General features: G+C 42.4%; 1 non-coding gene across 1 annotated transcript; it reads left to right on the forward strand.

Annotated features, from left to right (window-relative positions):
• Nucleotides 1–4,768: 4,768 nt before the first annotated feature.
• On the forward strand, nucleotides 4,769–4,830 carry LOC114678549 (U7 small nuclear RNA). Its single transcript, XR_003729985.2, has one exon. It is a non-coding gene; the product is annotated as a U7 small nuclear RNA (small nuclear RNA).
• The last annotated feature ends 22,452 nt before the right edge of the window (nucleotides 4,831–27,282 follow it).

A 27,282-nucleotide genomic window follows, 5' to 3' on the forward strand; every position in this document is an offset into this window, starting at 1 on the left:
TCCTCTCATCTGTGTTGAAAGCTGCAATTAAGAAAAAAACAAAAATTACTTATCCATACTTCTGCTGAAATAGTTCTAGTTTCCCCACTTGATCTCATGGTCCCTCATATAGTACTGACATTACTACTGACTGAAAACACACAACACTTTTCAGCCAGCTGATTAACTTCCTAGGATATTGCTACTCTCCCTCTCACATTACCATTCACTACTGCAGCACCCTGAATCCTGCCACTCTTTCTGCCCCTAACCAGAAAGGGAGCCTCACAATAGTCTCACCTTAGCTAGGAAATTTTCTGTATTCATATTTATCAGGGACTCCCACTGAGAACCCTGACCTAATACTATTTGTTAATGGATCATACCTCAAAACTGAAACTGGCCGAGGTGGGAGGATTGCTTGAGCCCAGAAGTTCAAGACCAGCCTGAGCAACAGAGTGAAATCTTGTCTCTACAAAAAGAAAAAATTAGCCATGTAAGGTGGTACATGTTTGTAGTTTCAACTACTCACAAGGCTGAGGCAGGAGGATCTCTTGACTCTAGGAGGTCAAGGCTGCAGTGAGCCATGATCATGCCACTACACTCCAGCCTGAGTGACAGGGCAAGATCCCATCTCAAAAACAAAAACTGATACTGGAGGTTATCAAGCAGGTTATGGTATGACTAATTTCTCTTTAGAATATAGTGTTCTCTACCTGGGTAAAAGTCAGCACAAATGCCAGAACATAATGCATGTATTACACTTTGTCAATTAGTTGAAGACCAAAGTAAACAAATGTACAGAAAGCAAATATGCTTTTGGAATAGTACATGACTTTGAGATTCTTTGAGAAAAAAAAAGTGGGGAGTTTCTCATCTCTATCAAAACTCCCAGAAAAATAGACAACAAGGTAATGTACTTTTCGATGCACTCCTGTTCCTTTGAGTGGTGGTCATTATAATGTAAATGCTCATGCAAAAAGAGAAAATATGAAACTTAAAGGAAATGCTCTAGCAGCTCATTGTGACAAACAAGCAGATTTAACCAGTATATGATCCTATCTCAGCCCTCAGAGGATAAATTTCTGGAGGTATCCAAAGAGACAATTATAAAATATCAATGTTGGCAGGTGCAGTGACTCATGCCTATAATCCTAGCACTTTGGGAGTGGGTGGATCACCTGAGGTCAGGAGTTCCAGACCAGCCTGGCGAAACCCTGTCTCTACTGAAAATACAAAAATTAGCCAGGTGTGGTGGCAGGCACCTGTAATCCCAGCTACTCAGGAGACTGGGGCAGGAGAATCACTTGAACCAGGGAGGCGGAGGTTGCAGTGAGCTGAGATCACGCCGCTGCACTCCAGCCTGGGCGAAAGAGTAAAACTCCATCTCAAAATAAAATAAAATAAAATATCAATGTTTAGGCCAAATCTTTGAAAAGGAAGAATGAAAAATATCTGTTTGCGTCATTGCTGGAATTCCCAAGACAGTGGTTTGGTGACATCAGATGACTTCAAATGGAAGTTAGCTTAATTTCGCCATGAAAACTGCTCATCATGGCACAGACAAATTGCCTACTCCCTTATATGGACATTAGTTGGGAAACTTGAAAAAGACAGCTGAGGTTATTTTGGAGTCATGTGTCACCTGTCAACACATAATCCTGAATAATCTGTAAAGGTGAGACATGGCCAAGAACCAAGGCCTCAACACCCTTTTGCACACCTTCAAATGGATTTTTAAAATGTTTTTATTGTATGTCTATTTTCAGAGTAGACTGCAGCATTTTTCTGCCAAAAAGCTACGGTCCTTACAGTCTCTAAAAAAGCTGCATGGTTTTATGTTTCCAACCTGGGGCATGACAACTTTTATATCAAATGACTAAAGCAAACACTTTATGGGAACTATTATAAAATAACTACGCCTTACTCCAAACTACACTATCCTTGCCACCCACAATCTTCTGGACAGGTTAAAAAAAACCAATCGCATTCTTAAATTTAAATTAGCAGAACTTTCAGAAATCTTCGAGCTCCCTTCACCAAAGCTACTCCCGCTTTCACTAGCCTTTATGGTTACATGGTTCATTATTCCCTTGGGAATATATTCCCCTGAGAACTGGTAACTAGAAGACCCATGCATTGAGATATTTCACTGTAGATAATAGACTCTGTCCTACTGCACACAAAAATGACAAAATATTTCAAGGAACTCATGTACCATACCCAGTTCTATCACCAAGATCATTATGCCAGTATCCCCACAACATCTTCCTAAACAGCCTCTTCATGATCTTCAACAGGAAATTTTATGTATTTGGAAGTGATAACAGAAAGAAACTGTTCTTGAACCTCATCGAAAGTAGCCTTATCTAGCAGAGTTAATAGCAAACACAACAATTAAACTCCAGGAAGTCAATCCCTGGGTTCACATTTCACAACTAAAGAAGCAATTTAGAATTCTATACAATCGAAATGTTAATCTAAAAAGATGCTTCAACCTGAGGCCCTTTGCATTCTATCCAGAGTCTTAAATTCTTCTGTACAGGCACCCTCTTACCAGATTATCACCATAATGGTAAAACACAAAAAAGTCCAAAAGATCTCACAATAAGATTGATTGTGGAGGCGACTAAACAATCCCCAAGATCTGGAGATCTGGATCACTAGCCTTCCTTCAACTGGTCACACTCTTCCAAGTAAGACAGTGGCCAAAACGGAGACTGAGGGACTGAATATACAGGTGAACAATAGCCAGGAGATATGACAATAAAACTCCGACCCATAACCTCTGCAGCAACCAGCAGGAAGCCAAACCATACTCTGCAGTGATCATCCCCAAACAATTAGGACTTGGCCTGTAACCACCAGCTTTCTTTATTTCGCCTCCACTTCCAACTCAGCACCAACCAAAGAAAGCCAAATGTGCTCCCCAAACCAATTGCATAGGATGCCCCATTTCTAGTTAACCTGCCTCCAGCTTCTTGGTGCCGACAGCCTCCATATGGCACATACCTAACCCTTTCCTTTTTTCTATCATAAAGTTTCTCCACTCCCCTTGTCCTCATTATCTTTGAGCTTCTGCCAAATATAAATGAAAATGACTGATCCCCTGCTATAGCAAGTTCTGAATAAATAGCCTCTAGCTGCTCTCATTTGCATGGTCTTCATTTATTTCTGCACCTTCCATAAAATTAAAAGTAACCAAGGGTGGCCACAGTGGCTCACACCTGTAAATTCCAGCACTTTGGGAGGCTGAGGTAGGCAGATCGCTTGAGCTTAGGAGTTCAAGACCAGCCTAGGCAACATGGTGAAAGCCCATCTCTCCCAAAAATACAAAAATTAGCTGGGCATGATGGCCTGTATTTGTGGTCCCAGCTACTTGGGAGGCTGGGGCAGGAGGATCACTTAAACCTGGGAGGCGGAGGTTGCAGTGAGCCAAAATCTTGCCACCACACTCCAGCCTGGGCAAAAGAAAAAAAAGTGACCGAAAGCTAAAATGCATTGTGTATGTAGCTAGAGGATCTCTCTCTAGTACATTGAGAGTGACAAAGGAAAACAAAATCAATCAATATAAATTTATTAACATAATATGCGCCAAACACGGGTTTAAGTACTGAGGCTAAGGTGTTAGGTGCTGAAAGGTACAAGACATACCTTTCCTTCAAGTATTATTATTTATTTGAAAAACAAGGCATAAACATTACAAGATAACTAACACTATAAGCTAACATACATTAAGTAGCCTGCAGGAGTCCCTGTGCCACTGGTCTAAAATGATCAAAAGTGGTTTCATTGAATAAGGGGCACGTAAGCCAAAACTTTGAGGATTAGCTCAGTAGAGACAAGGGGAAATCAGCACTTCAAAGGAGGAAATGACTTCAGTTTGGAATCAGAAATAAAGATGTATTTCACAAAGATATGAGTCTAACTGGTTGGCCTTAAATCATAGGGGGGAAAGCTACAAAGTAAAACTAGAGCCTTATGTCAAAAGGCTTCCCTTGCCAGTCTGAAGAATCTAGATTTTTTCTGTAAGCCCTGAATTTTCACCTGAGCTTATCCTCCCAACCCCCCGTGGATGTCCTCCGGTCACTCAGGCTACTTAGTCTCAACAAATACTCTACTGTACCCTCAAATCTGAATCGAAAGATAGCCAGAAGAAACTATCCAGAATAAAGCATAGCAGTTAAAAATGAAGATGGAAATATAGAAGAGAGTGTAAGAGAATAAAAACATATGGAACACAGATGAAACAATGGAAGCCAGAAGGCAATGAACTAAGAAAAGTGCTGAAATAAATGACTGCCAATTTAGAATTCACTATGCTGGGACATATCTTGCACAAATGGAAAAAAAAAAAGCATGCTTTCAAAGCATGGAAAGGTGTATGATATGGTCTGAATGTTGGTGTCACCCCAAAATTTATATGTTGAACTCTTAACCATCGGTACCTTAGAATGTGACTGTATATAGAGATACAGCCTTTAAAGAGGTAATTACGGTAAAACGAGGTCCTAAGCGTGGGTTCCTAATCCAATATAACTGGTATCTTTATAAGAGGAGATTAGACACAGACACACACAAAGGAAAGACCACGAAGACAGAAAGAGAAGACAGCCATATACAAGCCAAGGAAAGAGGCCTCAGAAGAAGTCAAACCTGCTGATACCTTGATTTCAGACTAATCTCTAGAACTATGAAGAAATGAATTTCTATTGTTTAAGCCATCCAGTCTTGTTAGGCAGCCCTAGCAAATTAATACACAGACAAACTCCAATTGAAAAATGTTATAGGGTGTTACAGCTCTTTCAGAATTTGTCTAGTAGGCTTTCCAGTTTATGCCGAAGAGCCCCTTTAAAAAAAAAATGCTCTAGAAAATACCTGGCTATTTATACCTGACTAGTATGTCTCAAAACTGTCATAGTCATGGAAAACAAGAAAAGACTGAGAAGTTATTACAGACCAAAGGAAACTAATGAGACATAATAACTAAATGTAATGCAGTATCCTGGATTGGATCCTGAAGCAGAAAGAAAATATGAGTGGAGAAATACAAATAAAATCTGAAGTATGTTCAAGAGTGTGTAACTATGTTGAGTTCTTAGTTTTCACAAATGTATTACAGTAAATACGATGTTAACATTAGAAAATAAATGAGTAAAGGATATATAGGAATCCTCTGCTCTGTCTCTGTAAATCAAAAAATATTTCAAAATTAAAAGTTTAGAGACATTTTCAGGCAAAAACAGAATTTTCACCAGCAGAACTCCACTAAAGAAATACTAAAAGGTATTCTTAAGCCAAAAGAAAAATGGTTCCATGTGAAATACCAAAATATCAAAGGCTGGCCACTGTGGCCCATGCCTGTAATCCCAGCACTTTGGGAGGCCAAGGTGGGTGGATCATTTGAGCCCAGGAGTTCAAGACCAGCCTGGGCAAAATGGCAAAAACCCATCTCTACCAAAAATACAAAAATTAGTCAGGCATGGTGGTGCACTTCTGTGGTCCCAGCTACTTGGGAGGTTGAGGTGGGAGGATTGCTTGAGCCCAGGAGGTCGAGGCTGCAGTGAGCCATGATCATGCCATTGCACTCCAGCCTGGATGACAAAGTGAGACCTGTCTCAAAACAAACAAACAAAAAACCCAAAAAGCAAAAAACAACAACAACAACAACAAAAACCCAAAATATCAACAATGCAGGATGGGATGAAGAACAATAAAAATAGTAAGTATGTGGGTGAGGCTGGGTGCAGTGGCTCATACCTGTAATCCCAGCACTTTAGGCGGCCAAGGTGGGCAGATCACTTGAGGTCAGGAGTTCCAGACCAGCCTGACCAACATGGTGAAACTCCATCTCTACTAAAAATAAAAAAATTAGCTGGGTGTGGTGCTGGGCACCTGTGGTCCCAGCTACTTGGAAGGCTGAGGCAGGAGAATTGCTTGAACCTGGGAGGTGGAGGTTGCAGTGAGCTGAGATGGTGCCACTGCACTCCAGTCTGGGTGACAGAGCAAGACTCCATTTCAAAAAATATGCATTAAATAAATAAATAAGTGGGCGAATCTAGATTAATATTACCTATATAAAAAATTACAGTAATGTGTTTTAGGGTTTAAAATATAGAGAAAGGACATTATTGGTATTTAAGTAGAGAGGAGCTAAAGAGAGTAAAGTGTTCTAAAGGCTTTCTAATCATAGAGTGGCTCATGGAGCTTATTAGAAGGCAGCATCTCAGAACTATCACTGAATCAGAATTTCTGTTTTAACAAAATCCTCTGTGATTCATATGCATATTAAGGTTTGGGAAGTATTGTTCCCAAAATGTGTGTATTATCTGAAAAGGGAGTAAAAGAACTAATTGATACTAGATTTTTGCATATCTAGAATTTATTTTGTAATCTCTATGGTAACCACTCAAGGAATGCTAAAAGATTGCATAATTTTCAGACACAAGGGGAGACTGAAAAAGTAAAAAATGATCAGCTGAAAATAAAGCAAGGAAAGAAAGAAAAAGAAACAGAACAGATTGAATACATAGAAACCAAATTAAATATAAGTAAGCAAAATATTCATATTAGAAGACAATGATTATCCGACTAGATTTTTAAAGACAAAAACAATTACATATACAAGATGATGTAAATGTGTATAGCAATTTACAATTTATAGTTTTTCACATATGCTAAGGCTAAGAAACATTAAGACTAGGTTATTAATAACCTGAAGAGCAGCGGGTTGTTCTATTAAGATCTTCTACAAAGTAACATAGAAATCCCAGGATGTTACCAATCTGGCAAATTACTTATATTCTTTAAAATGTCCCGGTGTGGTGGCTCACGCCTGTAATCCCAGCACTTTGGGAGGCTGAGGCAGGTGGATCACCTGAGGTCCGGAGTTCGAGACCAGCCTGGCCAACATAGTGAAACCCCGTCTCTACCAAAAATACAAAAAATTAGCTGGGCGTGGTGGTGGGCGCCTATAATCCCAGCTACTCGGGAGGCTGGGACAGGAGAATCATTTGAACCCTGGGAGGCAGAGGTTGCAGTGAGCCGAGATCAAGCCATTGCACTCCAGCCTGGGGGACAAGGGCAAGACTCCGTCTCAAAAAACAAACAAACAAATAAAAACAAGTCTTCAATAAAACTATGGGAAAAACATTTTTATTACATATTGTTTTAACCAGGAATGTAACTAAAACAAAAGGCTACAGAAATATTGAAAGTTGAAAGTAAAATAATGGAAAAAGATGTAACATGCAAATACTAGCAAAAAGAAAGCTAACACAGCCAGGCGCGGTGGCTTACGCCTGTAATCCCAGCACTTTGGGAGGCCAAGGCGGGTGGATCATGAGGTCAGGAGTTCAAGACGAGCCTGGCCAAGATGGTGAAACCCCGTCTCCACTAAAATACAAAAAAAAAAAAAAAAAAAATTAGCCGGGCGTGGTGGCATGCGCCTGTAATCCCAGCTACTCCGGAGGCTGAGGCAGAGAATTGCTTAAACCTGGAGGGGTGGAGGTTGCAGTGAGCCGAGATTGCGCCACTGCACTCCAGCCTGGGCAACAGAGCAAGACTCTATCTCAAAAAAAAAAAAAAAACTAACATAAATTATTAATTTTAGGCAAAGTAGACTTTAAGATAAATGACATTACTAACCATGAAAAATAATACTACATAATGACAAAAGGTTTAATTTACCATTATCAACTATTGTATGAGAAGATACAATAATTCTAAATTTGTATACACTTAGTAATATAGTTCCAAAATACATAAAGCAAAAAATGAAAAGTCTAAAAGGAAGAATAGACAAATCTGCAATCATAGTGGAATTTTATAAGGCACCTTTTAGAAACTGATAGAATATGTTAACGGACAAAATTAGTAAAGATATAGAAATACCATGTTTAGCAAACTTGACCTAATGTACATTCCTAGAACATTGTACCCAATAACTGCAGAGTGAATATTCTTTTCAAGCTCACCGGGAATATGTACCAGAATTAACTATATGCTGTTTCATAACATAAAACAAGTCACAACAAATTTCAAAGCAGTGAAATCACATAAAGTACATCCTCTGACACAATGCACCTAAGCTAGAAATCAGTAACACAGGCAAGGCTTATTTAGAAATTAAGCAATATTCTAAATAATCCATAGGTCAAAGAAAATGTTACAATAAAAATTATGAAGTATTTTCAACTGAATGATAATGAAAATACCACACATCAAGACTTATGAGAGGCAGCCAAAATCATGCTTGTGGGAAACATAATTTTAAAAGCATGTAACAGAAAAGAAAAAAAAAAAAGCTAAACATTTATGAGTTAAGATTTTCATCTCAAGAGTTGGTAAAATAATGGAAAATATACACTGGGAAGTTTTAAAAAGAATGGAAAATAAACCCAGAGGAAATTAAATAAAACAAATAATAAAGATAAGATCAGAAATTAGGAAATAGAAAATGTCTCAGTCTGTTAGAGGCTGCTGTGACAATATATCATAAACTGAGTGGCTGATGAATAACAGAAATGTATTTCTCACTGTTACTGAGGCTCAGAAGTCCAAGATCAAGTCCCTGGCAGATTCCGTGTCTGATGAAGGCCACTTCCTGGTTCATAAAGGGTCATCTTCTCTCTGTATCCTCACATGGCAGAAAGGGAGAGGAATCTCTCTGGGATCTCTTTTCTAAGGGCACTAATCCCATTCATGAGAGGTCAGTCCCTCTGACCTGCTCACTTCTCAAAGACTCCACCTCCTAATACCATCACTTTGGAGGTTAGGATTTCACATACGAGTTTGGGAGAGACATATTCAGACCATAGCAGAAAACAAGGAGAGAATTAGTAAAGCTGGGTTCTGTGAAGAGACTAAGGGTGAGGTGGGAAGCGGGGTATAATCCCAGGGGCCAGAAAAACTGGAAGAGGAAAATGTGGGGAGAGGTGCATACAGTTGCAAGTGAATAGAGAGGGAGAAGGGGCCAGATTTTCTGGCACTGTCACCTAGGCTGGAGTGCAGTGGTAAGATCTTTGGTTCAATGCAACCTCTGCCTCCCAGGCTCAGGTGATCCTCCCACCTCAACCTCTCCAGTAGCTAGGACTACCAGCATGCACCACCATGCCCGGCTAATTTTTGCATTTTTTTGTAGAGATGGGGTTTCACCATGTTGCCTAGGCTCTTCTTGAACTCCTGGCCTCAAGCGTTCCTCCCACCTCAGCCTCCCAAAGTTCTAGGTTTACAGGCATGAGCCACCATGCCTGGCTGCCAGATTTTCATTAGGGATTTTAAAATGAAACACTTTGCAGCTAGAGGAAACCCCCACTTCCAGCTCCCTATGAAATACTTAGTAAGGCCGGGCGCGGTGGCTCACACCTGTAATACCAGCACTTTGGGAGGCCGAGACGGGCAGATCACGAGGTCAGGAGATCCAGACCATCCTGGCTAACACAGTGAAACCCCGTCTCTACTAAAAATACATTAAAAAAAATGAGCCGGGCGCGGTGGCGGGCGCCTGTAGTCCCAGCTACATGGGAGGCTGAGGCAGGAGAATGGCGTGAACCTGGGAAGCGGAGCTTGCAGTGAGTGGAGATCACGCCACTGCACTCCAGCCTGGGGGACAGAGCAAGACTCCATCTCAAAAAAAAAAGAAATACTTAGTAAGGCAGACTTGTCTTGTGAATCCAGTCTGGGGTTGGATCTATTTGGAGCAGGCCTTAAAGCATTAAATCCTGTTATAAGGGTGGGTGTAGAGTGAAATAAAGGCAGCTCAAAAGTACCTGGTCCCCTGTGATTTACTTTAATATGAGCTAACACTGAGCTCGTGTGCCAGGCACTGCTACGAGGACTTCCCTTGCAGGAGTTCATACAATCCTCCCAGCAATCCCACAAGGTAGGTACTATTATCATCACACTAATTTACAACTAAAGAAGCCAAGCCTCAGAGAAGCCAGGTGAGATTATACCTATAGTCAAGAGAAATAGGATTCGGATGAGGCTGCCTGGCTCCAGAGACTGTGCTTAACCACTCCTCGATACTGTCAGATTCAAGAGGCATTTCATGTTCTAGACTTGAGGCAGGTAAATATGCAGCCTCTATCTACTAGGAGTGGATGGCATTACAAGAATATAGCCACAGGGGAGAAAAGGTAGGTTGCCAAGAGGCATATTATTAAGTCATAAGGCCCATTAACCCCCCTATGGTAGTTAACCCCCACCCCTGCCTTCTTGGTGCTAGGATTCCTCACTGCTGAGCCCCAAACAGCATCTGAAAAAGCAGAGGGCGTCATTAACTCCTCCGCTTCACTACCACTCACATCTCAGCTATCAGCAAATCTCATGTCCCCCACCTCCCCCTCTCCACTCCCCACCACCTAGTCCAGGCTTCTGTCTGCTCCTCTTGGACAAGTGCAATGCCCTCTGCATCCTCTTTGCCATCATCCCCTCATTCCAGTCCACTCCTCACTCAGTCGTGAGAATTCCTTGAGTAGACATCTTCCTCCCTTCTCCAACGGTTCCCATCACACTAAGCATACGATCGTAACTCCTTTCCTTGACCTATAAAGCCCTGCAAGGTCTGGCCCCACTGATCTCGAGGATCAGCCTCCCTCTGGCCAATGGGCTTCCATCCTGAGCGCCTCCTTGCAGACCTGCAATACACCAGCGTTTTCTTTTCCCACCTTCATATATGCTGTGCCTTCTGTCCCAAATGTTCTCTTCATTTTGCATGGCAGCTTTCTCCTTTTCCTTCAGTGTAAACGTCACCTTCTCTGAGAAGCCTTCCCTTTCTACTTCGTCTAAGTAGGAGCCTAGTTTTGAGGAAATGCCCTATATATTCACTTTAATTTTTTGTTTTTGTTTTGTTTTGTTTTGTTTTGTTTTGTTTTGAGACATAGTCTCACCCTGGCACCCAGGCTGGACTGCAGTGGTGCAATCTCAGCTCACTGCAACCTCTGTCTCCTGGGTTTAAGCGATTCTTCTGCCTCGGCCTCCCGAGTAGCTGGGATTATAGGTGCCCTCCACCACGCCAGGCTAATTTTTGTGTACTTAGTAGAGGGGTTTCACCATGTTGGTCAGGCTGGTTTTGAACTCCTACTTCTGGCGATCCTCCCGCTTCGACCTCCCAGAATGCTGGGATTACAAGCGTGAGCCACCGCACCCGGCACCCACTTTAAATTATTTTATGAGTTGATCGCTTGTGTAATGTCTGGATTGGAAGCGTCTGGAAGACAGGAACCCTATTCACCTACTCTTCCGAGCACTTAGCACAGTGCCTGGCACATAGTAAGCATTCACAGATTTGGATGGATAAATGATAATAATGGATCCCAAGGGTTGCTTTTCTTTTGATGGTTACTAAATGAACCCAGATGTGGAGACAGGAGAGAGAGAGAGCAGGGACCAGCAACAAATAGGCAACATCTCGTATTTTGAGAGTATTTTAAATTGAAAAGGAGATGTTTTCCAATGGTGGATGCAAATAGACAAATAATGACCACATTGCTTTACCATTCCACCTGCGTTTGTTTTACAATGTTTAGGGTAGAGGAAATGACAAGTCTCTTAAGAGGCATGGCAGGATCTGACTGTCATCAACCTCATTAATGAGGCCTCTTAAACAACTTGAAGCGAAATAACTTCCCTACCAAAGCCGCTTCAAAGAGCAGTTGGAAGTGGAGAGTGAGGGAGTAATAGAATCAGTAACTAGGTTGCTGAGAGAAGTCTCCTGTGATTAGAAAAAGAAAAAAAAAATGTAGTAATTATATTCTGTGGAGACTAAGAGAACTCAGAAACCATGGTCTTGCCTTCGTCTTCATTTCTAATGGAGAGAGATGAAATAAAATCTGTGGATGTAGCAGAAGGTAATTTAAGGCCTTCCCTGGGATGAGTAAAGCATCCTGTCCCCAGAGGGAGGAGAGGTAGGTAGAGAAAGCTTCCTCCAAGCACTAAAACTGCTGAAATAGTTATAATTTCCGGTAAAAGCAGGAGCAAGAGAAAAGCTGCAGGAGATCCGTTGGGAGTCCGTGAACAGGGCTGGAGCCTGGAGCTTGCTGCCACTTGAAACCGAGTGAGGGAGAGCTTCATGGGCCTTTGACTTGGAGAGATAGCAGCTGTGGGGAGGATCAAGTACTGGTGGGGAGTGCAGTCTCTGGAATCAGACAGATGGAGTTCCAAGCCTGGCTCCCCTTCTTCCTCCAGCATAGGTTTGTGCAAAATATCCCACGCCTCTAGGCTTCAGCTGATTCTTCTATGAAAGGGGTTAATAATAAAGAGGGAAGGCAATGACCACGTGGTAGGGAGGGTCAAATGTGAGGGCTCGTGATCACAACTGGGACAGCTAGTCGTAGCCATGGTGGCGAATAAGCCACTTGATCCTAGATGTGTGGAGAGTGTGGACTGGCTCCCTCCAACTCATTCCAACCGACTATACCAGGGGCTACAAAACGACAAATTATATTATCCAGGCTCCCTCCCAACTAGCATTACAGAAACAAATCAAGTTTGACCATTAGATTATACTCAACTGAGGCCGGGCACGGTGGCTCAAGCCTGTAATCCCAGCACTTTGGGAGGCCGAGACGGGCGGATCACGAGGTTAGGAAATCGAGACCATCCTGGCTAACATGGTGAAACCCCATCTCTACTAAAAAATACAAAAAAGTAGCCGGGCAAGGTGGTGGGCGCCTGTAGTCCCAGCTACTCGGGAGGCTGAGGCAGGAAAATGGCGTAAACCCTGGAGGCGGAGCTTGCAGTGAGCTGAGATCCGGCCACTGCACTCCAGCCTGGGCGACAGAGCGAGACTCCGTCACAAAAAAAAAAAAAAAAAAAAAAAAAAGATTATACTCAACTGAGATTTGGAAGGTGGATCTGGTGGAGGCCAACTTCCTGTTCCATGACAAGCCTTTGTTGTCATTGGCAAACGAGGTAGTAGGAACATGAGGCTTTTCAACCGTTCTGCATCCATTCTCCAGTCATCTGCATGTCTAGAGGAAGCATGAGGAGCAGCGCTGTAACCAAATGCAGATCCGGTTGCTTGTTGCCTGCAGAGTTCAACAAGAGTGAGGTCTAGTGGAAAGAAAGTGACTTTATTAACCAAAACTAGTAATGGGGAAGTGGCTGGATTCCCATCCAAAGCGACCAATTCGAATTTGTGGGGAAAGACAAGGGGCAAGGGATTAAAAAGGGGAAACTTGATATGGAAGGCATGCAAGAATTGTGCTGAATACGGTGTCCGCGTGTCTCATTCCAGCGGCCATCTTGGGTCTCATTCTACCTGGAGCGTGGGCTGACATCATCTCCACAATGGCTGGGTGGTTCACTAGCCACCTTGAGATAATCTCTGGAATTTTGCAGCTGGGTCTCCAGGCTTGGCCTGCCCATCTCAAGATTAGCCCGAGGAACTTCTAAGAAGGCACATAATTAGATACTAGCCTACCGTTATCGAAATGTGGAGGGAGTGTATGCAGTGAGAAAGAGAAGGATGTGGAGTTTATTTTTTTGAAGGCTAAGGGAAAAGGCTTCTACGGTTTGCTTCAAGGTTACATCTTGAAACCCATTTTGAAGCCAGGCTGCTTGTTTAGTGTGGCTTCCTGATACAGGAACACAGTCTCACAGTTGAAATCAGTAGCCCTAGTGGTGGCCTCAGAGGTAGTAGCTCTTCTGGTGGGTCAGTTCTGCTTTTTTCTGGGAGTCATTTCTAGAAACCTAGTCTAAAGCCCATACCCTTAGACCTTCCAGTGATTTTGTAAACAGCCCATTCCCTGAATTAAATCCCTTGGAAGTTAAGACATCTTGAGGCATTTCTTTCTCCTGCCCTCAATCTTGACTCTTACTCCAGATTTTCGCTTTTTTTTCCTTCACAATCCACTGTATACCACATTTTTTTTTATAAGTGAGAATATTTTTTTCTAGAAAAAGCATCATTCACTTCACTTGGTTGTGTTACTTTTCCTGAATTATTTACATCAACGGAAAGACTGACCAATTACCGCATTCCTACATAATTAAACCTGAGGCATTGCCATTCCCTGGTGATAGCTGCACCAACTGCAACTGTAATGCTGGGCAGGGAATAATTAGAGTCAATAGAGCAACTTCACCATCTCAAGCCAATAAAGTGAAACCTGATACTGATGTTTTAATGGAATATTGAAAATGAAGAGTTGAGAGAAAATACTTTCTCCAGCATTGTCCAAGAGAGATAGGGCATTGATGACTCAATGAGTCTTCCTGCCAGTTTGGCAGATACAGCCTTTTAATTGAGAGTGACTCACCATGCCTCAGTGGTGACTGTATTCCTTAAAAATAGCAGCTCCCGTTGCATTGGACTTAAATCCTTTTTGCAAGGAGGCAGGAAATAAACTCACTCTGCAACCTTCTCATCTCAACTTAGTTTCCCTGTTGGTCATTCTGACCATCTGACATCTGTGCTGCTGTGGTTGTTACTTCTCTAAATCCATAGACGGTAATAAATTAGCATTCTAGTCTCTTTTTTTTTTAGCCTCTTGTGAGACTGATTACAATGATTCCGTTCAACAGAGCCTGATTATCTCTAAGAGAACTGAGAAAAATTTGTGACCCTAAAGATCTGAGTCCAAATCTAGTCGTAGACCCAGAAACCCATGAACCCTGAGATCTTCTTCTACCCCTAAAGCCTGATTTGCTGTCCCAACAAGTGGGCAAGCACACACTCTCTGGCCAATTCTTCATTGTCTGCATGTGGGTCATTTGTAACCATTTGTTTTCAATTATAAGACTACTTGAAAAGGCCGGCCTCTTGAGTTCAAGAAATATGAGTTCAAATCTTGGCTATGCAGCTTCCTAGCTGTGTGATCTTGGACAAGTTACTTCACCTTTCTGTGCTTCATTTTCCTCATCTGTAAGGAGTCAGTAAGAAAACCCACCTGACATGGAATTAAAAATATATAAAGTAACTAGCATAAATAAATAATAGTGGCCAGGCGTGGCGGCTCACACTTGTAATCCCACCACTTTGCGAGGCTGAGCCAGGAGAATCACCAGGAGTTCAAGATCAGCCTGGGCAACATAGTGAAAGACCATCTCTACAAAAAATAAAAGATTAGCCAAGCGTGGTGGCACATCCCTGTAGTCCCAGCTACTCTGGAGGCTGAGGTGGGAGGATCACTGTAGCCCAGGAGTTCAAGGCTGCAGTGAGCCATGATCGCGCCGCTGCACTCCAGAGCCTGGGCAAAAGAAGGACCCTGTCTCAAAAAAAAAAAAAAAAAAAAAAAAAAAAGTAGACCAGGGCTCTGTCCAAAGAGAGGAAGAAAAGGGGTTCCAGGATGAGGAAAGTGTAGGAGGAATAGGGTGGCGATAAAAAGAAGCCTGATAGGCCTTTAAGGCCAATTTCAACTCAAATAGTCTGATTGCAAAAGCAGCCACAAATGCTTCCTGCTCCCAGCATCCATGCCCTTAGGCAATCCTGTCTCACTCTGACTCCGGACTTGGTTATGCAACTCTCTGTGACCAGTGGGATGGCCAGAGTAGCAACTGTGATTCAGGTAGAAGCATCCAAAGGGCTTGCACATCTGGGCTGACTCCAAGGGTGTGCAGTCATCCCTCCGTATCCATGGGCGATTGGTTCCAGGACCTCCCAAAGTCAGTGGACTCTCTGTTCTCTTATATAAAATGCTGCAGTGTTTCCATATAACCTATGCACATCCTTTTGCATCCTTTAAATCATTTCTAGATTGGTTAGGTTACCTAATGCAATGTAAATGCTATGTAAATAGTTGTTATATAAAATTGTTTGGGAATAATGACAAGAAAAAAATGTATACGGGTTCAGTACAGACTCAGTTTTTTTCCTGAGTATTTTCTATCTGCAGTTGGTTGAAACCAGAGATGCGGAACGCATGGATACGGAGGGCTGACGGTACTTGGCACATTTCTGTCACCATGTGAACAAGCCTGCTCTAGCCAGGTGATGCTGAGAAACACGTGGCCCAGTCCTCTCCAACATCCCAGTCAACAGCCGGCACTGCCAGAGACACGGCAATCCAGCTCTCTGTAGCTGCCCATAGATTCACATGCAAGCCCAGTCAAGACCAGTAGAATAGCCCAGCTGAGCCCTGTTCAAACTGTAACGCATAGAACTGTGACCAAAATAAATGGTAGTCATTTTAAGCCATTACATTTTGGGATAGGTTGTGAAAGAAGTGAAAGCTTGCTGAAAATGGGGGGGGTGGGCATTAGAAGTGGGGGCAGATGAGTGACATAGGCAGGTATGAAATGCCATCCGGATGGATGTACATTTAGGAAACTGGAGCATTGTAAATATTTGATTAAGCAAAATAATTATTTGCATAAATTTGCTTCAAGATAAATAGGTCGAGCTCCCCCTCCTTTTTCCCTTCTTTTTTTTTACTCTCCTTTTCCCTTCTTCCTTCCTCTATCCCTCCTCCTCACAGAAAATAATAATAATAATAATTAAATAGATAAATAGATTGACGAGTGATTACTGCCTGCAAAAGGTAGTGATTTGTGATGTCTTACAGCCTTGTAGCTCTAGGTGCTGTCTGTGGACCGGAGGCATCAGCATCACCTGGAGCTTACTGGAAACATGGAAGCCCCACTCCAGATCTAGTGATCGTAATAGGAATTTCAACATCCCCAGGTATTTCTCTGGCATGATCACAGTTTGAGAGGCACTGTCCCACCCTAAAAACAGAATCCACATTGAGCACTCACCTCATTCTTTCTACTCTGCTTAGATTTTTTTTAAAAACTTCTTTAGCTGCTTCAACATCCCTTCCTTTCCACCTGCTCCCTACCGTTGCATTACTAAAACAAACAAACAAACAAAAGCCACCCTTATCCTTTGAATTGTATCATCACAAAACTCTGTGTGTGTGTGTGTGCGTGTGTGTGTGTGTGTATGTGTGTGTTTTCTTGGGAACTTTGAGTAGACCCCAGTAAATAAAAATTGCTTTTCCCATCAGGTTTTGAACCAATTAAGAAATAAGACAAATGATGACACAGATAGAAGCCAAGATATCATCTTTATCACTGTTAAAGTCTAAGTTAGAGACATTGCCAAATGAGCTTCCTCTATAGCAGTTAGAATTAGCCAGATTTATCCATTACCAGTTGTGGCCCAGGGCAGTCTCACCCCTGCCTTCCCCAAAAAGAAGGAAGAAAAAAGGACTGGTTGGGGGAAAGGATGGGAGTAAGAGATGGACTGGAGAGAGCCGGGAGAGTAGCCTCTGCATAAGAGGAATCTCTAAGAATGGAGAAAGGCTTGTGTGGTGGTGGTAATGAGACAGATATGTTCTATAAAATGCAGTCGTCATCATCATCATCTAGAAATGTCTTAAAATCTAAATGGTTTAGAAATGCTCTTTAATTATGACTGATTGATGATATCATCTGTTAAAATGAAAATACAGATTGTATAGTGTAATTTTTAAAAAATGATATTAGGTTTAGGTTCAAAGTTGATGATAACAAAGAACATGTTTGAAAGTTTATGGTTTTGGGGTTTTTTGGTTTTTGTTTTTGTTTTTTTGAGACAGGGTCTCACTTTGTCACCCAGTTTGGAGTGCAGTGGCATCATCTTGGCTCACTGAAACCTCAATGACCTGGGTTCAAGTCATCCTCCTGCCTCAGCCCCACAAGTAGCTGGGACTATAGGTGCAAGCCATTATGACCAGCTAATTTTTTGTATTTTTAGTAAAGACAAGGTTTGTCATGTTGCCCAGGCTGGTCTTGAACTCCTGAGCTCAAGCAATCTACTCACCTCAGCTTCCCAAAGTGCTGGGATTTCAGGCGTCAGCCACCACACCTAGCTGGTTTGAAAGTTTATAACAAGAATACTGCAAAAGAAAAAAAAAAAGAAAAAATGCTTGCCAGACAGAACATCTTCCTTGGACTCTTCTGTGAATGAAATAAATGAACCTCTGTTATGTTTCAGCCACTAAACAAATATTTCTGCGGTGATGCAGAATAGATGTTGCTGAAAAACACACACTCAGCAAAAGCGAACATTAAAAAGACTGCTTTCAGGAATATTAGGATTATAGTCAGACCACTAAAAATTTATGCAACTTTGTAACTAGAGCACTAACTAAACAGTAATTGGTACCTTGAGAGACAACTTGGACAGTCCAGGCAGGAAGCTCAACATGGTTGGAAGTTGCCTCAAGGCTTTAAAATGCTATTAAAAATAATTGAGGAATATCACAGAGATGAAGAACAGATTAGCCATTGCTGGGGTTAGGGATGGGTGGAAGGGGCTAGGTATGGCTGTGAAGGGAGGGAGCCTTGTGGTAATGGAACAATTCTGTAGCTCGGCTGTGGTAGTGGCTGTACTAATGTATACATGTGACACAGTTGCACAGAGCTGCACACACACACACACACACACACACACACAGTGTATATAAAAATGGTGAAATCTGAATACACTCTGTAGATTCTACCAATAAGCAGTGTCAATTTCCTGGCTTTGTTCCTGTGCTGTAGTCGTGCCAGAGGTTACCATTCGGGCAGCTAGGTGCAGGGTATGTGGAATACATATATATAGCAATTTCCAGCAAAACTATAAATTTTTCAAAAATCAAAAACTAAAAGAAATTGGCCAGGTGCAGTGGCTCACACCTGTAATCCCAGCACTTTGGGAGGCCCAGATGGGCGGATCACCCGAGGTCAGGAGTTTGAGACCAGCCTGGCCAATATAGTGAAACCCCATCTCTAATAAAAATACAAAAAATTAGCTGAGTGTGGTGGTGGGTACCTGTAATCCCAGCTATTCGGAAGGCTGAGGTGGGAGAATCACTTGAAACCAGGAGGTGGAGGTTGCAGTGGGCCGAGATCACACCACTGCACCCCAACCTGGGTGACAGAGCAAGACCCTGTCTCAAAAAAAAAAAAAAAAAAAAGTTTAAAAAACGTACTGGGCAGAAGCGCTATCTTGGTTGTAGAATCAATGCAAATAGAAAAGGAGCCCTGAGCCAGTGGCACTGTATCTAGCCAGCCAGAAAAGGAAGTGCAACCTGCCCTGGGCAGGGCATCTACCTGTTTAAAAAGGATGCCCAACATGTTGCACTTATTTTTATTTTCTCAACATATACCAGAAATAGTTCTTGCCTGTGTACCAGCCAACCTAAGGATATTCTCCCCCCTTTCTGTTGAAGGTTATAATTCTATTCTCACTACTCAAGCTCCTCTTCTTTTAATGTATGTTAGCATTTTGAATTTGATGTGTTCTCTTTATTCAGGATCTACGTAGCCATTTGGAAAGGTATACTTAATTGCAAGTGGGACTTTTTCCAAATATAAGCCATAATATATGTAAGACTCAGAGAGTCTTCTGGGAAGATTAGAATCATGTGAACAGACCTCCCTTTTGTGGAGATACTAAGGTGTATTTCTGGGAACTGGCTTCTGCAGACTGTTGATGTCCCTGTGTGTAAATGAATATGCAGGCTCAACAAAACTATAGTTGGTGACTGCAAAAGCCCTCAACTCAAAGGTCTTAGCCATCATTGCAGAGGAATCACCAGGGGCATTTGTTTAAAATGTACGTTACCTGATCTTTTCCCCGAGTTTCTGAATCTGTTGGTCTGGGAACAAGGTCCAGGAATCTGCAGTGTCACATGCACCCAGGACATGTTGACACTGTCTCTCTGAGGACTGCTCTTTGAGAAACAGGCTTCTATCTCAACAAGAAGGAGGCTGGCCCACTAGCTTTTAAGTATTTCGCTGACTTCCTGCTGAAATAGTGCAATGTGGTTAACAGCGAGCTTTGGAAGAGATGAGTAAAGGTGATGCTTCAAAGACATGCTGAGCAAACTGAAAAGCAAGTTAAAGCACCATGACATTGCTTCTAGAAGCCGAGGATTGACAGCAGCTGACAGTCGTGCTGGTACCAGTGTCACCTTTGAATACAAAGAACATTGGGTATTTTGACTTATTTCAGCAGGGATAAAATGTTAGGGAGGAAAATATTCCCCTAACTGGCTTCCTCCTCTGAAACATCAATGTAGAATGATAATGCCTTCTACTCCTGTATCAGCTTTCCAATCACCAACTTATTTGAAGGCATCACAAGAGAGATCTTTTAAATCATCTACCCTTAGGCAAATAGTACATTTCTTGAAATTCCTTGAATGTTGAAAAATGTACTTTTGAAAAAGACATTCCAAGTTCTTTATAGCTCAGAAACATTTCCTTCTCAGGATGCTAGGAGACGTCCAGGTGAAGTAAAAGTGAACACAGGAGGAGGCAAAAAGCTGGTTGGCAAATTTTTCAGACATCCAGGAAAATTCTATGGCCACGTGACTCTGTGTTGCATTTGAATTTATAAAAATCATGAGATCTGTGTCTTTCCAAACACTGCTTCAACCGTTCAGTGAAAAACATCCTTCTTGCACTCTTGGAGACACTGAGTTCTGCCTGGTCCATTTTTAGGACTTGCATTTGGAAGTCCTTCGCCTCAAGGACTAGAGTTCATTGTTTTTGTATATTCAACATTTAGTATATCATCCAATGTGTGAAAGATATTCAATAGTGTTGACACATTGAGAGGTCTCTTCTAGATGGCACTAAGGGGAACTTAGAATGGGGTGGAAGGAGGAAAAGGAAAGGTTATCGCCAGACCCCTTCTCTCTTTTTGCTTTGAAATTCATGGTACTCAATCATTGGTTCACATCCAAAGAGTTAACTGAACTAGATGAGGTGGTGTGTAACTTCTGCAGGTCAGAGGGAAGAGAAGAGAGGAAGAGCTAACAAGCATTAAAAAAAAAAAGAAGCTGAAACCTATAGTCTCAGCTGCTCTGAAGGCTGAGACAGGAAGATCCCTTGAGCCCACGAGTTCAAGTATAGCCTAGGCAATATAGCGAGCCTTTGTCTCTAAAAAAGTTTTTTTGTAGTTTTTTAAAAAGAAAGAAAAAGGATGGGCGCTGTGACTCAGGCCTGTAATCCCAGCACTTTGGGAGGCCGAGGCGGGCAGATCACAAGGTCAGGAGATCAAGACCATCCTGGCTAACACAGTGAAACCCCGTCTCTACTACAAATACAAAAAATTAGCCGGGCAAGGTGGCGGGCGCCTGTAGTCCCAGCTACTCGGGAGGCTGAGGCAGGAGAATGGCGTGAACCCAGGAGGCGGAGCTTGCAGTGAGCTGAGATCGCACCACTGCACTCCAACCTGGGCGACAGAGCGAGACTCTGTCTCAAAAGAAAGAAAGGAAAAAAAAAAAAGAGCTAGAGCTCTTCAACAAGTAAGACCCAATGTCAAGGTAGGCCACTCTAATTAGATATTTGGATCAAATATAATTTAAAGTTAACAATAATTACTGCACCAGACCCTTTATTTGAATTATTGCATTTAATCCATACAACAAACCTATGAAAAGAAATAATCTGTAAGAGGCTTATTGCAGTCCCAGTCACTATCACCTTGTGGATACCCAAATAATCGTGTCTTAATAAATGAAGGAATGAGTGAGGAAATCTTCACCTTTGCAGGTAAAGAAACTGAGGCTCAGAGAGGGAAGGGAGCTGTATTTGAATAGCCATTCTATATTTTCAATGTGCTAATAATAAATGTGGTTCCATGTAATCAAGTTTATTAACTGTGCTGATGCATGTTATTCTGCTCAGTGTGACCGCCAACGTCTATCAGTTGTGAATCTTAACAACCAGTAGGTGGCGTCCCCGTGCAATATTAATACTCAATGCTCATCCAGTAGCAGCCCCTTCCAAATTGAGGAAATAAGACTCCTCTGGAGCACTTCAAAATAGTAATGTATAACTAAGATAAAATGATCATTGAAAACTCTTGGAATTTCATCCCAATGGCTTTTATAAATGTATTTTCAGCAACGGAGTGAATTGTGCTACCACTCCCCCACAAAAATATGGTCACCCCAATCTCTAGAGCCTAGGAATGTGACTCTATTTGAAAAAAGAGTCTGTGTGGATGTAATTAAGTATCACAACATGAGATCATTCTGGATTACCTAGGTCATTACCTAAATCCAATGGCGTATCCTTATTGAGAGCAGAAGAGGAGAAGGTCATGTGAAGACAAAGGTAAAGAGGGGCAGCCACATACCAAAGGATGTCTGGAGCCACCAAATAAGTAAAACTGTTTCAAAAGCAAGGCAGATTGCTTAATAAAATCATGATGTTTCAGTAGGGCATACTGACTCACACCTGTCATCCCAGCACTTTGGGAAGCCAAGGCAGGCGGATCCCAGGCCGGGAGTTCAAGACCAGCCTGGCCAACATGGTGAAACCCCATCTCTATTAAAAAAAAAAAAGAGAAGTAAAAACATTTTTAAAATAACAATAAAATACACATGATGTTTCAAACTCAAGTACTTAACCAAAATATTCATCCTACATCCTATAGATCTTTGATGTGTATATTACTTTGAACATGAATGTTTGTATCATTTGTGTGACAGAATTATATTGGAGACTTGTAATTTGATTTCCCCAAAGATAACAAACCTTGTCTCTCTTCTAAGATCATACCACTCCCATACATCATTCAAGAACAATGAGACATTCAATTACCCATCACAACTTTTCCAAGTGCAGTATTAGAAGCAACCCAGGGACCACGGAGAGATAAATGTGCATTACAGGCATCTCTGAATAAGCTATTCTTGTCTCATTTATTATGACCTTGCGTAGGCACTCATTCAAATACATTCAGCAAACACTTATAATGTACCAGCAGGTGCCAGGTGCTCTACTAGGTGCTGAGCAGTCAACAATGAATCGGATCTAGTTCTTGAAGTTTAGTTGAGAAAATCAAAGTCAGCTAGGAGAGAAGAACAAGGAGTCAGATATGGTGCATGTGACAAGTGAAAATGGGTAGGGGTGGTGGAAGCACATGTAGGAGGCAACCTTCACTCGGGACAAAAGCGGGAGGAGGAGGAGGAGATAGCGCCCAGGCTGCATTTTGAAAGCACAGTTAGCAGAATAAGGGGCTGGGACACATGGTGGGAGGAAGCAGCAGGCAGGAGCATAGAGGTCTGGGAACCAGCCAGAGAGTCACTTTGTCTGGACTGGAGACTTAAATTGACGAAAGGCCGGAGAGGCAAACAGAGCCGTGATGGGGAAGGGCTTTGGTAAGGGGTCTGAATTTTCTCCTTAAAACAACAGAGCATCAGTAAAGAGCTTTATATAAGTTACTGAGCGATAGGACCAGATTGTTGTTTTGGAAACATGAATCTGCCAGTGTGTGATGCTGAAACAGAATATGGGGCAGGGGTAGCGAGAGAAACCAGGTAAGAAGTGTTGAGACCACCCATGCAGACATTAGGAAAGCCTGGCAGCTGCAGAGGGGTGAAGAAGAGGGGAGAGTCTGGAGAGGGTTGATCTGGTTAGGTTTTGTGTCCTCGCCCAAATCCCATGTTGACTTGCAATCCTCAGGTGTTTAGGGAGAGACCTGATGGGTACTGATTGGATTATGGGGGTGGTTTCCCCCATGCTGTTCTTGTGATAGTGAGTGAATTCTCATGAGATCTGATGGTTTTATAAATGGTAGTTTCTCTTGCACTGACACACCCTCTCTCTTGCCTGTTGCCTTGCAAGACATGCCTACTTCCCCTTCTGTCATGATCGTAAGTTTCCTGAGGCCTCCCAAGCCATAGGAAACTGTGAGTCAATTAAACCTCTTTCCTTTATAAATTACCCAGTCTCGGAAAGTTCTTTATAGCAGCGTGAAAACGGATTCATACAAGGGTATTAAGGGAATAGTTCTTAGGATTAGATATGGAGGTGGAGGAGGAAAAAGTAGAATGGAGGAGGAAAAAAATACCAGTTTTTGAACTCCTGAAAGAGTAAACCCTGGCTTTTTATTCATCTCTGTGCCAACCTAGCCACCTTGACAAAGTAAGTCCTTAATTTGTTAGCAGTAGAATAGAATTTCCTGGTTTTCTGTTAGAAACTGAGTCTCTGAGTCGTTTCCACGGTGCTCCTGGAATACCCTTCACTTTCAAGTATATAAAGCTGTTAGGAGAGTGAATTTATGGCTCTCAGAAGGGCCTCCTGTTTTTGTTCATCTGCCCATTGAGCGGCTTCTTACTGAATTAATGGCCTGGTGCATGAATCACAGGGACTGCCAGTGCAGAATTGAGTGCTGACAGGCGGTTTCGGCTCTCTCATATCTCTGTTGCTGCCTTGAGCTCTACGCAAGGGTCAGCCATGGCTGAAGGCTTCCCCTGCATCCGTCCCTGCGCCCAGGCCTCTCACAGGCATCAATAGCATACACATTTATACTCATTCTGTACAAAGGCCTCTGTTCACGTCTCTCTGCCTACAACCCCTGAAGAAATTCCTACAGCTCTACTGATTGAGGCCTTTTTAAATCATTTTTTTGACTGAATGACTGAGCAAAGGAAGCATTGCACTCATGAAGTGCTAGATAGGTGAGTAAGCAGACTTGCTTCCTGAGGCCAGAGTGCCTTCAATGTGTTTCAACAGAAAGGCACCCACAAGAGAAGGAAACCAGAAAACACAGGACTGAAATCTCCATAGGAGCAGCAGAGGTGGCGTTAGCAGATTGTCATTCAAGAGGCAGAGATGACTTGGGGCCTGGCTGGGCAGAGAAAGCCTCACAGAGGAAAATGGGTCCCTAAGGACAGTCAGGAGTTAGTCAAACATGGGAGGGAAGGTATACTATTGGCCTATTGCGCTGAAGGACTCCTTTTGTGGGTCTGCTCCTTGCACGGTATGATGTTCAGAATCCCTGAACCCTGCCCACTAAGTGCAGCAGGTCCAAAACACCCCCTCCCTGGAGGGCTGTACTTCCCTGGGTGTGAATTACGGATGGATAGCAGAGAGGAGTGTGACCAAATGGAGAAGACTAAGGTGCAGGGAAGACACGCGAGGCTCATTTGCAGACTGCTGACAGAGCATCATGATCGTGGTAGAAGATGCACCAGGAAAACGATGTTTCAAACAGGCTGAAAATGAGGGCTATCTCTAAGTGCTCATCACAAAAACGTCCAGATGACTCCAAAGGATCGTGTTAACATGAATGTCAGGCCCAATGGAGAGTTCAAAGGCATTAGCCAGGTGTTATGGTACATGCCTGTAGTCCCAGCTACTCCAGAGGCGGAGGTGGGAGGACCGCTTGAGCCCAGGCATTTGAGGCTGCAGTGAGCTATGATGGCACACTGCCCCTTAGCCTCGGTGACAGAGTGAGATCCTGTCTCAAAAAAAAAAAAAAAAAAAACAGTCAAAGGAATGTGGTGAATATGATGTGAGCTTTGAACTTGGACCTAATTTGGAATACCACTTACCACTTACTGTTTCCTTGGGCAAGTTATTTATGTTTTCTCAGCCGGTTTAATCATCTTCAAAATGAAGATCATACTTGCTCAAAGAGTTACTGGAATTTACATGAAGTGCCAGTTTGGATTACTTGTGTTCATGCTAATTGAGGGTGTTACACTTTTAAAGGACCACGAGAAAATGGGCAGGACTATTGTAGGACATTCAAGAGATCCACAAAAATATAAGATGATCTTTATTGAACTACATTATTCTACACCTACTCTGTGCTAAATGCTAATATTAATAACTTTATATTCAATTCTACTCTGAGGTAGCCTTTAATCACTTTGTAGAGGGGGTAAATTAGGCTCAAAAACGTTGCCTAATGTAGATAAAAATTAACCATTCCAATTCCTACCTCACATTACTAATAAACAGTGATTTGAGATAGATCATTCTTCTAAGTATAAAAACTAGAATTATAATGCTTCTAGAAAATAACATAGAACAATGTCTTTGCAACCTTGGAGTAAGCAAAGATTTCTTAGAACACAAAAGCACTAACTGTAAAACAAAATTGATACCCTAGACTCATCAAAATTAAAAACTTATGCTCATCCAGTAACACTTTTAAGAAAATGACTCTTTTGGCTGGGCGCGGTGGCTCACACCTGTAATCCCAGCACTTTGGGAGGCCGAGGCAGGCGGATCACGAGGTCAGGAGATCAAGACCATCCTGGCTAACACAATGAAACCCCGTCTCTACTAAAAATACAAAAATTAGCCTGGCGTGGTGGCAGGTGCCTGTAGTCCCAGCTACTCTGGAGGCCGAGGCAGGAGAATGGCGTGAACCCGGGAGGTGGAGCTTGCAGTGAGCCGAGATCGCACCACTGGACTCCAGCCTGGGCGACAGAGCGAGACTCCGTCTCAAAAAAAAAAAAAAAAAATGACTCTTTTTAGAGAGGACACAAAAAGTATTAACCACTGAAGAAAAATATCCATCAGTAGGAAAATGGATAAATAAACAGTGATAGATGCATGGAACAGAATACCACTCAGCAGTTTAAAAATTGAAAGAAGAGGTCGAGGTGCAGTGACTCATGCCTGTAATCCCAGCACTTTGGGAGGCCAAGGTGGGCAGATCACGAGGTCAGGAGTTCAAGACCAGCCTGACCAACATGGTGAAACCCATTTCTACTAAAAATACAAAAATTAGCTGGGTGTGGTGACTTGTGCCTGTAATCCCAGCTACTCAGGAGGCTGAGGCAGGAGAATTGCTTGAACCTGGGAGGCGGAGGTTGCAGTGAGCTGAGATCACGCTACTGCACTCCAGCCTGGGTGACAGAGTAAGACTCTGTCTCAAAAAAAGAAAAAGAAAAAAGGACAAACCACTGTATTGATACATGCAATACTGTAGTTGAATCTTACTTCATAATGTTGAGGAGATAAAAAAAGGCCAAACTTACAAGAATTTATACTGTATAATTCCATTTTTATGCAGTTTTTAAACAAGCAAAACAAATGCGTGGCAATAGAAATCAGAACACGAGTCACCTATAGGCTGGGCACAGTGACTCACGTCTATAATCCCAATACTTTGGAAAGTTGAGGCAGGTGGATCGTTTGAGCCCAGGAATTCAAGACCAGCCTGGGCAACATAAGTAAACCCTGTCTCCACTAAAAATACAAAAACTAGCCGGGCATGGTGACATGCATCTGTAATCTCAGCTACTTGAGGGGCTGAGGCAGGAGGATCACCTGAGCTATGGGAGTTTGAGATTGCAGTGAGCTGAGATCATGCCACTGCACTCCAGCCTGGGCAACAGAGTGAAACCCTGTCTCAAACAAGCAAACAAACAAAAATCACAGGTAACCTATAGGGGTTGGAATTAACTGGAAGGGGAAGTGAAGGAGCTTTCTGGAGTAATGAGAACATTCTATGCTTTATTTGAGTACAGGTTACATGGGCATATACCTTTGTTAAAACTGTATGAGGAATACGCTTAAAATCTTTGCATTTCACCTCACTAAAATGATAAACTGGGATGGGTTTGGAAA

The sequence above is a fragment of the Macaca mulatta genome, chromosome 5, assembly GCF_049350105.2.
Source record: "Macaca mulatta isolate MMU2019108-1 chromosome 5, T2T-MMU8v2.0, whole genome shotgun sequence".
NCBI lineage: Eukaryota > Metazoa > Chordata > Mammalia > Primates > Cercopithecidae > Macaca > Macaca mulatta.